The sequence below is a fragment of the Rousettus aegyptiacus genome, unplaced genomic scaffold, assembly GCF_014176215.1.
Source record: "Rousettus aegyptiacus isolate mRouAeg1 unplaced genomic scaffold, mRouAeg1.p scaffold_m13_p_16, whole genome shotgun sequence".
NCBI classification, from domain to species: domain Eukaryota; kingdom Metazoa; phylum Chordata; class Mammalia; order Chiroptera; family Pteropodidae; genus Rousettus; species Rousettus aegyptiacus.
The window spans coordinates 28,398,110-28,411,599 of NW_023416291.1; positions in this window are offsets into that span (position 1 = coordinate 28,398,110).

Sequence of the window (13,490 nt, forward strand, 5' to 3'; positions counted from 1 at the left end):
AACCATTGAAGAATCTAAAGCAGGAGAATGGTATGATAAGATCTAATATTTTTTAAATGAGTACCTTGATAGATTTAGAATTTGTGCATCTGTGTTCATAGCAAAAGTGGCCTAAATTCTCTTTTCTCACTTTGTCTTCAAATGGTTTTGGTGTCAAAAGTTATGTGAGTATAATAAAATGAAATAGAGAACATTCTTTCATTTTTTATTCTCTAGAACATATTGTATAAGACTAGAATTATCTGCTCCTTGAATAATTTATAAATAGTGCCTGTAAAAGTCTCTGATTCTAATGTTACTTTATGCACAGATTTATGTTTCAATTTACTTAGTAGCTATATGTCTCTTCGTGTTTTCTAATTGCTTAGTTGAAATTAGCAAAGTTATACTTTTCTAAGAACATGCACTTTTTTTAGAGTTTAAAATATATTTTAGCCTTGAATTTCTGACTAAGATGAAGTAAAACAGGACCAGATTTATTCCCAACTAAAGTGACTGTTAATTGTTAGCAAAATATAGAAAACAAAGTTTTGAACTCATTGGACATCAGGCAACAAAGAAGAGTGACCGCTGAGAGGTGGAAAACAAACAAGGTGAATACAGTAATTGAGTAATTTATGTCCTTGAAAAAATTTCCAGGCTGCAGCACAGGGTGGTAGGAATCCTAGGTAGAGCATGAAAGACTCCCAGAGGCTGGAAGGTAGAGTCCAAAGTGGCTACACAGTTCACAGGTGAGGACCAGAGAGGAGGGGCTGAGTGCAAAAAACCCCTAGCAAAGTAAAATCAGCATAAATGCATGAGATAACTACTCCAGGCCGAGGAAAGAGTGTTCCGAAATTATTAAAGGGAACAGTACATAGAGCTCACCCAGGGCTCGGGATGGTGCCTTTTCCTAACAGCCAGTCAGGAAAACTCCATAATTCATGGGGTTTCAGGTAGAGCATTCCGAAGAGTGCTTCCGTAGTGGAAAATAACTAGTGCCAGATTAAACACTGCTCTGGTTCTACCCAATAAATCTTAAAAGCGAGAACGAAAAGAATCAAACAAATCGTATCCATATAACTTAACTGTGTACCAGAATAAAAGTCAAGAGTTTTTATAGGAATGCAAGTATATCCAGCATAAAGTGAGGTAAAATTCACAATGTTTGATATCCAGTCAAAATTTACTAAGTTGGCAAAGAAACAGGAAAATGTGACCTATACTGAGGAGGAAAATCAATCAATGAAAACCAACGGAGAATTGACACAGATGTTAAAATCAGCAGACAGGACATGAGATTTTAATTGTGTTTCATATATTCAAAAAGAGAAAAGAATGAACATATTAAGTAGAGATGCAGAAGATGAAAAATGATCTAAAGCAATGAAGTCAAAAACGAGTATTTTGCAAAGATCAATAAAACGGATTAATCTCTAACCCCGTAATTCACATCTGGGGGTGATTTTGTCCTTCGGGGGACATTTGGTCATGTCTGGAGATACCACTGACTATCACAACGCGGAGCATTGCTGTACGTAGCAGGTAGAAGGCGGGCGTGCTGCTAAACGTCCTACAGGAAAGACCCACAACAAAGAATTATCCAGTTCGAAACGTCCTGATTGCTGAGGTTGAGACTGATCAGAGTATAAAAACAGCGTGAGAGAAGATGCAAATTTCCAATATTGGACATGAGAGAGATGACATCATTAAAGATTTTACATATATTAAAAGTACAGCAAACCAATATTATGGATAACTGTCTGCAAATAAATTTGAAATTTTATACAAAATAGAAGAAGATACGGTCAGGTACTACATTATGACTTTCTGATCAGCGATTGACCACATAGACGACAGTGGTCCCATAAGATTATAATGGGGCTGAGAAATTCTTATCCCCTAGTAAGCTATAGCCATCTTAATGTAGCAGCACAATGCATTACACAGATGCTCACCACTGTGTTCCAGCTGCCCACAGTATTCAGTACAGGAACATGCTGTACAGGTTTATAGCCTAGGAGCTGTAAGCATTTGTCACTCCAAAATATGTCTCTAGCATAAGGATTATTTTAGGATGGTTACTTTTAAGAAAGAGCAGACATGGGAGGAGCTCTGAAAACCCTGTAGAAGTCACCCTTTGTAAAAGGCATTCATACTTCTAAGGGAAACCTCCGTTTGTGAGGGTGTCTCCCTCTTTGTACTGGGAAGAGGGGGTGACCTTCTTTTTCATCGGTGTAGAAGGCAAGGGCTTAAATCTGCATAACTACCTTACCCTGTTTAGTGTGTTTTTTCTGGCAACTTCCCATAACTGACTGCCCCCTGTCTCCGGACATTTTCTTTTGTCTTTGGCTGAAGGTGGATTTAACTCATTTCTCATTTGTCCCAAGAATACTCGCCCGCAGCACTTGCGGCTCCAGCATTTATCTCAAGATAATTCATGGATTACAGTCCTAAATTTACTCCCAAAGTTTGCCATGAAATATCTCATTTTTATTATTATTTTCACATTGTTCTAGTATATTGATAGTCTTCGGAAACAAATGACATCATTTTATTTAAAGCATTCTGTTTTTAGCAGTGATATTTCCATTTACAATATATAGTAATGCTTGATCACTGAAAATGTCAAATCCTAGATGTTCTGCTATGTGGTGTTCTGTGCTTTGAAATTTACTGCACTAAAAAATTATTAAATACTGATCATCATATACATTTCTGTTACAGTAGGGTTAGAGACAAGTTCTGTTTGGGAAAAACTTCAATAATAGTTTTTATATTTTATTTTCACATTGAAAACCAGTCAGATTTGCTTCATCCACAAAGTATATAAAATTAAATTAATGCTGGTAGCAAGCTGCATTTTTTCTAAAAGGGAAATGGGTTAAAGTGGAGTCTTTAGCCATTTTGGTGAGTTACTTAGGTTTCCTGGGTCTCTCCCATGTCTATAGGAGGTATGTGTGTTATTAAACTTCTGTTTTTCTCCTGTTAATCTGTTTTTTATTCCAGGGATGTCTCAGCCAAGAACTCAGAATGGTAGAGAAAAAATATTTTTCTTCCCCTACAGAGAGATAAGTTATAACATATGTGACTTGTGTGTAGTGGGCTGTGTCATCCAGGCGCGTGTAAGTGCACTCTGTAGTGTTTGCACAATGACAAAATTCCCTAACGATGCGTTTCTCAGAATGTATCCTCATCACAAAGCAGCACATTATTGAATTCATTCCCGAGAAAACATATATTTATACTGTCTATAATTTACCTGTACAGTTACCTTTGCTAGTGCTTTTTACTTCTTTGTACATATTTGAGCTACGGTCTAGTTTGCTTTCATTTCAGCCTAAAGGAATTTTTTATTGTTTCTCTTCAGTTACATCTGCTAGTGATTAATTCTTCCATTTTTGTTTATCTGGGATTGTCTTAATTTCACTTTTACTTTTGAAGTGTCTTTTTGCCAGATACAGAATTCTTGGGTAATGATAAGATTTTCAAAGGTCATACTTTGCTATTCCAGAAGTGTTTTCAGTTGATTGTTAATCTAATGGTCAAAGGTAAAAATAAAGTTTTTGTAAGAAAACATAGTTTTTTTACTTTCTTGGGTAGTTCAACATTTCTTTAGCAAGTTGCACACACATAAATGCACACATACAGCCCATAAAAAAGTTTAATAAATTCGACTACATGAAAATTAAAATATTCTCTTTACCAAAGACACTGAGAAGATATATAAAATCAAGTCACGGGGTGAAAAAAACATTTGCAATACATATAACAAACAGCCTCTTATCCAGAATATTTATAGAACTCTTAAAACACATAGGAATATATACAATACAATATAAAGGAATCAAAAAGTTTGAACAGGATGCCATTTTAAAAAGATAATCAAATGGCTAATCTAATTATCATAGAAAAAGGTGCTGGACTTAAGTAATCAAGGAAAATGCAAATTAATACCACAATAAGTTATTCCCACACATCCACCAGAATACCTCAAACTAAAAGGACTCACAATACCAGTAGTTAAGGATGATATGGAATAATCGTGACTCACAAAGTGTTGATAGGAGTAAGATTGATTTACCAGTTTGGGGAAGTTTTTGTCAGTATCCAGTTACTGCGAGCGCATGCTCGCGTCGTATCTCAGCAGTTCTCATTACTGATTATAGAACTACAGAAATGCACACATGTGAATCAAAAGTCTTCATATGCAAAGGGCACACCCTGCACTTGAGAAAATAAACTCAGAAGGATCAATACTGATATTTATTCTAGCAAAATTACTGGATTCTAAAGAAAAAAAATCTTTGGAGCATCCAAGCAAAAGAGCAAGTTGCTTCAAGGGGGAAAAATATCTGATTGTCAACAGACTTTTCAACAGTAATGCTTTGTGCTAAAAGAGATGGAGTAGCATATGAAAACATTCAAGGAAAGAAAGTGGAAAGAATGAAAAAATGTGAAGAATTGTACATCTAGCTAAACTAACGTTCTAATATAAAGGATAAAAACTTGTATCAGTATTCAATAACTTGGGAAATAATTGTGCCGAAGAGTACTTCTTGCGGACTGTACTAGAGAATGAGTTTCAAACAATCAAATGACCTGAGAGATATTGATGTAAAGATGATCGTTAAATGTTAAATATGTAGGTACTTAGAGAACTGAGACCAGATGAGGATTGTAAGGAAAAGATATAATAGTGATGGCTACACACACTACATTTTTTTTTCACATAAAAAAATGGGAAGGGCAAACATATACAAAAATAATTTTAATCATATTGGTGTTAATACATTGCTGTTTTATCCTGAGACTGTTATGAATGTAATATAGGATAAAGCAAATAAGTACTCACGTGATAGTCTAATTCTATCATCCTCTATATCCTTGAGAATTACTCTCAGTATGGAAGACAAGATTAAAGATTTAAAACAGAAAAGGTTAAGTAAAAATCTGACAGTCTTGAATTTAAATTAAAAGCATTGATTTGGTCTCATGAGGTTTTTTGTAACGTATTTTTCCTAGTTCTGTCTACTGACAAGGCATTGTAGCAGTGACCTAGCCAATAACATGGAACATAACCAGGTCCCAGGGCGGCTGGTCAAGTTTCATCCCCCGACCTGGGTTACAGATATTTGCCTTATAATAATTCTTTATTTTATACCTATGTTTTGTGTAGTTTATGTATCCAAGTTATATTTTAAAATTAAAAAGAAAAAGAAGTGTGCCGAAATAACCAGCCATGATTTGGTCACTCTTCTGAATGTATGTTTAACTTCAATAATAAAAGTTATTTAAAAAATGAAAGGAAGACAGAAAAAGAGAGTCTTCCTTAGCCACTGCCTAATTTACCCTTCATTTTTTATTTTAGGAAATGTTGCCTTTTGGTCTCATCTGTGTCATGGGAGAAATACATAGTTTCACACTCAATTTAGAAAGAGTCCAGATGCTGTTACATTATTTAGTTGGCACTGTGTGGAAGTGTTGCTTAAAGAGAGACTTTCAGTGCCAGAAATTTCTTTGCAATATATCATGTTAAACACTAACGATTTGTGTTTTAAATTTTGCCTAATGCTTTTTGTAGTATTATTTGCATTCTTACTGTAAACCATGAGAGCTATCTACAGGGAATGTAGGCCTTTCCTGTTTCTCATTTCCTTCATTTTAGGAGATAACATCACAGTAAACAGAGAGAGAACCCAGTTATTTCTAACTCCATAGATTTATTGGGGCTGGGAAATGTCAAATCAGCACCTGAATAAATAAAGCACGAGCCCATTAGTGCAAGCTTATGTGACCTGTCAGCATCATTAGGCTTTGCTGTGCGCAGAAAGCCAGCTGGTATAAGGCCTTTAATAATGATGGCATCTCTCGAGAGAGAGCCTGACAAATCCAGGCTTTGCTTTTTGAATAAGCATTCTGATGTTTACTTTCCAGGCAAGGGTCTCGCTTTGTTTTCACATTGCTGTAATTCAAATCCTGTCTTTGCAGGAGACTTTCCCGCCCTGCTGTGAATGGATGCACCCAACCAGGTTCCCTAGTGGAACTCAATTCCGCAGACCTAACACACATAATGACCCAGCAGCCATAGAATATTCACCAGACTTTACATCCCCGATATTGGTATTCTCAAAGGTAATCTCTGCATAGACGCCTTTGTTGAGAGAATAAACTCGTTAGCTTTGCAATACAAGTTCAGGTAGTGAATATTAATGTTCAAGAGTGTAAAGTTTAGGAGCATGGACCCGGACCCACACTGTCCAGATTCAAATCCCAGCCTTGCCACTTACTAGCTGTATAACCTTGGGCAGGTTATAAACCTTTCTGGGCCTCAGCTTACTTACCTATGAATGGGGACTATGATATTATGTATTAATAGGGTTGAGGTGAGAATTAAATAGCATTATTATATATAAAGCATATAGAACAATGCATACGGTAAGCACTCTGTTCTGATTTTTGTTAGCTATGCGAGCTTGCACAAGTAACTTAACCTCTCTGTGTTTTAGTTTCCTAAACTATAAAGTGAAAATAACAAATATAGTACCTACTTTACACAGTTGTTATAAGTATTCAATTAATTCATGCACAGTAAGTAGTGAATTGCCTACAATGCAGAAAGACTCAATGAATATAAGTTATTATTACTTGATCTTTTCTTACCTATAGGCATGCAGATAGAAAGCTGGGCTGAAAATTTGGCAGTGTTTGCCAATTTTCAGGGGAAAATTATTGATTCTTTAATATAATCTATTTTTCCAATTACAAAGGGACTATATTTCTATAGTAATACATTTGTAAAATATAGGAAAAAATGGAATTTCCATAATCTCAACTGTGCAATTATATGCATTTTATACATTTAAAATTTTTCTTTCCAGTCCCTTCTCTACCATACATAAACACTGAGCAGAGCAAAAGAAAATTATAATTTTAATACCTGGCCTTTAAATTTCTTTTAATTAAGAACTGTCTTCCTTCAGCAAAATTAATTAATAATATCACTTAGGTGGAATGTTAGGCTTTCAGGGCGTTAATAATAGTCAAGGACCCAGAAAGAAAGCTAAACTGCTCAGCAGTAGGGACAAATTATAATCTTAAAGGATTGAGCAAGCGAAGTAAAGAGAGGAGCAGAAGGGAGGTTGAGAAACGCAGTGAAATGGCTGAGGATTTTTAAAGAACAGAGAGATCTGATATTATAATTTCAATCAAATGTTACATAAACACCATCCACTCTCCCAAACCGAATAGTGTATTATCACCAACAAAGTTTGTGTAAGTTTACATGTATTTTTGTGTCTGTGTTAGTCATGGAAATGTGTTAAATTCCATGTTTGGACCTGTGTGATATAGAAGAAAGATATCATGGCTGAGTGTGGCAGAGACTGACTAATTGCTCATGAGTATCCTGCATCTACCTCTTTAATAACAGGACTCCTGAGACTTAGCTGAGAATACAGCCACCCAGTCAAAGTCTACATTTCCTGTTCTCTCGCAGCCAGGTGTGGCCACATGAAAAGTTCTGGCCAGTAAGATGGGAAAGGAGGGGTGGGCCTACTGCGTGGCCTAGATGATAAAGCCTCTAATACACCACAGAAATGACTGCGTACCCACCCATGGTCCTGGGCTTTGACCCAGATTCAATGGCTTGACTAGACTTTCTGCTGTCTCCAGTGGGGAGGGGGGCAGCTGTCAGGTGCATCGGCACAGGCAAGAAGCAGGTTGTGAAAGTGACACAGACTTCAAGTGGACCAGACTCTCTAGTGCCCACTTCATTATAAAACTGGAGTCAGAAAGAACAACAAATAAGAGTTTTTCCCAGAGAGTAGAACCAGAATCCAGCAGAAAAGTCACGCCATTGCTAGGACAAAGAACTTTCTCAATTCATCCTGCAGGATTTGACCTACACTGTGACCATAGTCTTCTCTGTGTTTCCCATACTTTTCTTTTCCAGATAAGAGTTTTTATCATTATTGTCCTGATTCTAGTCTACCATCCACACTGCATACATAGACAGGAATACGGATAATGTAGCTTTTTGTTTTTAGGTGTTGGAAAAGTCTGTCTCATGATCACAGACTTTCAAACCTCCACACAGCCACATAAGAATCAGCCTTGGGCCTGGAACACTTCCTATCAAGAGATAAACAGTCCTCACAGCCTGTAGTGGGCTTATCCCCCTGTGTGGGAAGGTCTTTCCATATTTCAGGCTCAGTGAGTACAGGCATACGTTGGAGACATCCTGGGTTTGGTTCCAGATGATCACAATAAAGTGAGTCACACAAAGTTTTTGGTTTCCCAGTATATATAAAAGTTGTAGTTATATTATACTATAGTCTATTAAGTGTACAATAGCATTATGTGTTAAAAAGCAATGTGCATACCTTAATTTAAAAAAACACCCTTACTGCAGAAAATGCTAATCATCGCCTGAGCCTTCAGTGAGCTGTAATCTTTTTGCTGGTGGAGGCTCTTGCCTTGATGCTAATGGCTGCTGACGGATCAGCTGGTGGCTGTTGAAGGTTGTGGCAATTTCTTTAAATAAGACGACAATGAAGTTTGCTGCATTAATTGACGATTTCTCTGCAGCATGCAATGCTGTTCAATAGTATTTTACTCACATTAGACCTTTTTTTTAAAACTGGAGTCAATCTTCTCAAATCCTGCCACTGCTTTATCAACTAGGTTTATGTAATATTCTAAATCCTCTGTTATCCTTTCAACTTTTCACATCATCTTCACTGGGAGTAGATCCCATCTCAAGAAACCACTTTCTTTGCTCATCCATATGAAGCAATTCCTCAACTGCTAAAATTTGATCACAAGATTGCAGCAATTCAATCATATCTTCAGGCTCCACTTCCAATTCTAGTTCTCTTGCTATTTCTACCATATCTGTAGTTACTCTCTCCACTGAAGTCTTGAAACCCTCAGAGTCATCATGAGGGTTGGTGTCAACGTCTCCCAAACTTCTATTAATGTTGATATATTGACACCTTCTCATGAATCACAAATGTTCTTAATGGTATCTGGAATGATGAATCCTTTCCAGGAGGTTTCAATTTACTCTGCCCAGTTTCATCAGAGGAATCACTATCTATGGCAGCTACAGCTTTATGAAATGTATTTCTTAAATAATAAAACTTGAAAGTTAAAATTACTTCTTGATCCATGAGCTGCAGAATGAATGTTATGTTAGCGGGCATGAAAAATGCATCTATCTTGTTGCCTATCTCCATTAGAGCGCTTAGGTAACCAGGTGGGTTGTCAACGAGCAGTAATATTTTAAAAGGAGTCTTTTTTTTCTGAGCAGTGGATCTCAACAGTGGGCTTAAAATGGTTAGTAAACCATGTTGTACACAGATGTGCTGTCATCCAGGCTTTGTTGTTCCATTTATAGAACACAGGCAGAGCAGATTTAGCATAATTCTTAAGGTCCCTGGGATTGTCACAGTCCTAAATGAGACTGGCTTCAATTTAAAGTCACCAGCTGCATTAGTCTGTAACAAGAGAGTCAGCCTGTCCTTTGAAGCTTTAAAGGCAGACATTGACTTCTCTATAGCTATCAAAATCTTAGATGGCATCTTCTTCCAATACAAGGCTGCTTTGTCTATATTGAAAATCTGTTTAGTACAGTCACCTTCCTTAATTATCTTAGCTAGACCTTCTGGATAACTTGCTTCAGCTTCTATATCAGCACGTGCTGCTTTACCTTGCACTTTTATGTTACAGAAACAGCTTCTTTCCTTAAACCTCATAGAAAATGGCAGATGTACAAGATTATTCATTGCAAGATTGTAATAGCAAAAGACTGAAACTAACTCAAGTATCCATCAGTAGAAATTATGGCAATCCATAATAAAATATTGTGTGGAACTTTTTACAAAAGGAAAGGTTCTATGTACTGCTTCAAAAAAATCTCTGATTCATTAAGTGTAAAAAAGCAATGGGCATATATTCATTCGCTAGAGCTACTATTCCAAAGTACCATAAACTAGGCAGCTTAAAAATAACAGAAATTTGCGGTCTTACAGTTGAGAGGCTAGAAGTCCAAAATCAAGGTGTTGGCAGGGCCATGCTCCCTCTAAAACCTCAAAGAAAAGATCCTTCCTTGCCTCTTTCAGCTTCTATTGGAGGCCAGCAATCCTTGGCTTACAGCTGCATCATTTCAATCTTTGCCTGTTATCACACGGCATTCCCTCTATCAGTCTGTGTCCAAATTTCTCTCTTCTTATAAGCACACCAGTTATACTGAATTAGGATTCACCCTAATGGCTTCATTTCGATTGCATCTTCAAACACCCTATTTCCAAATAAAGTCTCATTCACAGATATTAGCTGTTAAGGCCTCAACATATCTTTGTAGGGGACACAAGTCAACCTACAGAAGTATAGAACAGTATATATTATGCTACCTTTTATGTAAGAAAAGGGAATAAAAATACATTGCTAGTATTTATAGACAACTCTAGAGGATTGCTCAAGAAAATAATATAAGCTTTTTATCCTGGGAAGTGGGGAATAGGGCAATTTCTTTAAATAAGACAACATGTAGGCAAGATTGGTAGCAGGATTACATGCATTTTCATATTGTTATTTTTAACTAGTACATATTTTATCTATTCAAAAACTGAAATAATAATTCACAAAACTCACTGTGAGATGCTGAGAGCAAATAAATAATAACTAACTAATTAACTAACTAACTAACTAAATAAATAAAAATAAAAATAAAAACCAGATATGGCTAGATACTGTGCTTTGGGCCCAGCGTAACAAAGAGTGGCATAGTGTGACTCCAGGGGTGTTGACTGCCACACGTGAGCGCCCAAGCGCGTGGCTCCGGGCTAAGCAGCACTAGTGGCATCGATGCCCATGACACCCGCTTAAACACAAGCTCGAAGGTTCATAGTTTTCATGGGCCCCAGCACCTTCGAAAACAGTTCATCAGTAAATGGGGAATCTGAATAGGTGGTGACTCGTGATCACAAAGGGATACAACTTGGAGGTGTCTTCATGTGGCTTTTCACCCTGCAGTGACCTCATAGATTCGTCGAGGCTGAGAGGACCTATTAATGAGCATACATGAGATACTCCCTGGAAACTTCTGGAAATAATTCGAAAGGACTTTTAAGGGGGAACAGGGCTTATAACAGAGAAATAATGTTTGTCACTGTCAGTGTGATCCTTGGGTTTCAGTCTTATCACTTACTGGCTGTGTCACCTCGGGCAAGTTGCTTAACCTCTCTGTTTCTCCGTTTTATCACCCATAAAGCAAGGATCTCTTCCAATTTCCATATTAGTACTGTCCCTGTAGGTGAGTACACTTCACCACTTCATGTCAGGCGTACCCGTACAAGCTGTCCAAAGGAATGGGAGAGGAAGTGATGGGCGATGTGTCTGAGAAGAGGCTTTAAGAACCGTTGTGTGGTTCAGCCATGTGTTTTCTATGATGAGGCCCAAACAGGGGCTGCTCTGTGATCTCAAAAGCCGTAATAGGGAGAAGAGATGCAGGGCCACAGCTGGTCCACACCCAGTATGAAAGATGAATGAGGAATAAACTTTCGTCGTTGAAACCACTAAAATGTGGGTGTTGCTTGTTAGCACGGCCCTCCCCGGCTCAAACTAACTGATACGTAGTACAATCTGACTCACAGCGTTGCTCCGAAAATCAAATGAGTTCATTTGTAGAGCATTTAGAACAGTGTGTGGCGCATGGCACTACAGGTGTACCTCGCTTTATCGTGCTTCGCAGACGCTGCATTTTTTTACAAAGTGAAGGTAAGTCCCTCCACCAGTGAAAAGATTATGATTTGCTTAAAGTTCAGATGATGGTTAGCATTTTTCAGCAATACACCATTTTTCAATTAAGGAATGTACATACATTTTTTTTTAGATATAATGCTCTTGCACTTAATAGACTCTAATATAGTATAAACATAACTTTTGTATGTACTGATTAGAGGGTAATGGAGGGAAGCTCCCACCGCCTTCCCTGGTCGCGGCCACTTGTTTGGAAACCAATGTGGCCACTAGTCAGCAGGATTGGTAGCAGAGCACAGGACAGTGACTGGGAGAGACGGGGCATGGCACTGCTTCAGACAGGCAGGCAGGAGGCCTCCCTTTCTTTACCAAAGCTCGACTGTATACTCCTCTGGGTGGCCTCTGCTTGTCCTCCCTCCACCCAGTTTGGGGACTTTACACTTTAGAAGAGATGCTGGCAGGAAGACTCCTAAGCACATCACTAACTTACACGGTGATCTGGAGAGCACCACAACTCCTGGTCTTACTGGTGGCCATTTAAAAGGGGCACTTTGCACCCCAGTCCTCTCACTTATATTACAACTGTGCGCAGGATGTAAAACTACCAGAGATGTCCTTTGTAGTTCTAGATGGAGACATCTGGTAAGTGTGACTCAAGTGAAATATGATCTTTCTCCCACCGAAGAAAAAGGGAAGAAGGTGACAGTCGTGACAGGTCAAGCAATGAGCCCAACTGGGAGCTCTAAAGTCCCGTTTATCAGGGGGCAGTGACCTAAAAGAGTGCATTACAGCTGCTTCTTCAAAATTTCTCTGTGTGCCCAACTAAAAACTGGGAGCTCTGTTATTAAAGAAGAAGTGGGGAGAACGGATACCCAGGAAAAGCTGGCAATTGCTGATACACCCCGCAAACGTTTTCACTCATTAATGAGTCTTGAGTAACTATTTCTGTATTCAAAGTAGCTATAAACCCCAGGGAAGAAGCGGGCATTTTCACATTAGGATTGAAAGGAGAGAATTCCCTTCTCAGAACCCTGAAGGAGATCTGATAAAGAAACTTGCTCTTCTTGGAGTTACGAAGAGAAACAAGCAAGTTGAAACAAATTTCCAGAAATGCAATTATACTGATGTTCATTAAAAGTCATGTAGTCGGTGTTTATGTAGCACTTAAAATTTTATAATTACTTTAATTAAATCCTCATCCCAAATTTGTAGTCTGTATTATCATCTTCATTTCACAAAATGAGAAAGATGAAATTTAAACACTTTAAATGATTTATCCAAGTTTAAAGACAATAGACTAAAATTAGTGTCCTCAGGTCCCAAAGTTCTGAATCTATGCTCCTTCTCCCTCTCCCTTCGTGGAATCTGACGAAGCACACATCTCCATGCTGAAATGAGATGATGACCATCCTGAGGGACACATGAGGACCCCGAAGATCGGAATTACATGACATGGTTGGATCACTAAAGAAAAGAGCTAGCCTTTTTATAAACCAAAGAGATCATGCCAAAAGCTACACTCTTTTTTCTAAGTGAGATGTACAGGCAATCAGGTATAAAAGTGAAGAATTCTTCCACGTGCTTTGCTGTCTGAGATATTTTGCCTGCTACCAAGCACCTTTCTGCCTCAATTTTTATCAACACCCTCTAGACTGCTAAACCTTTAGTCACTGTGACAGTTTGGCTTTTAAAAGATAAGAAGCCACACACTCATATTCATCATAGCATTATTCACAACTGCCAAGATG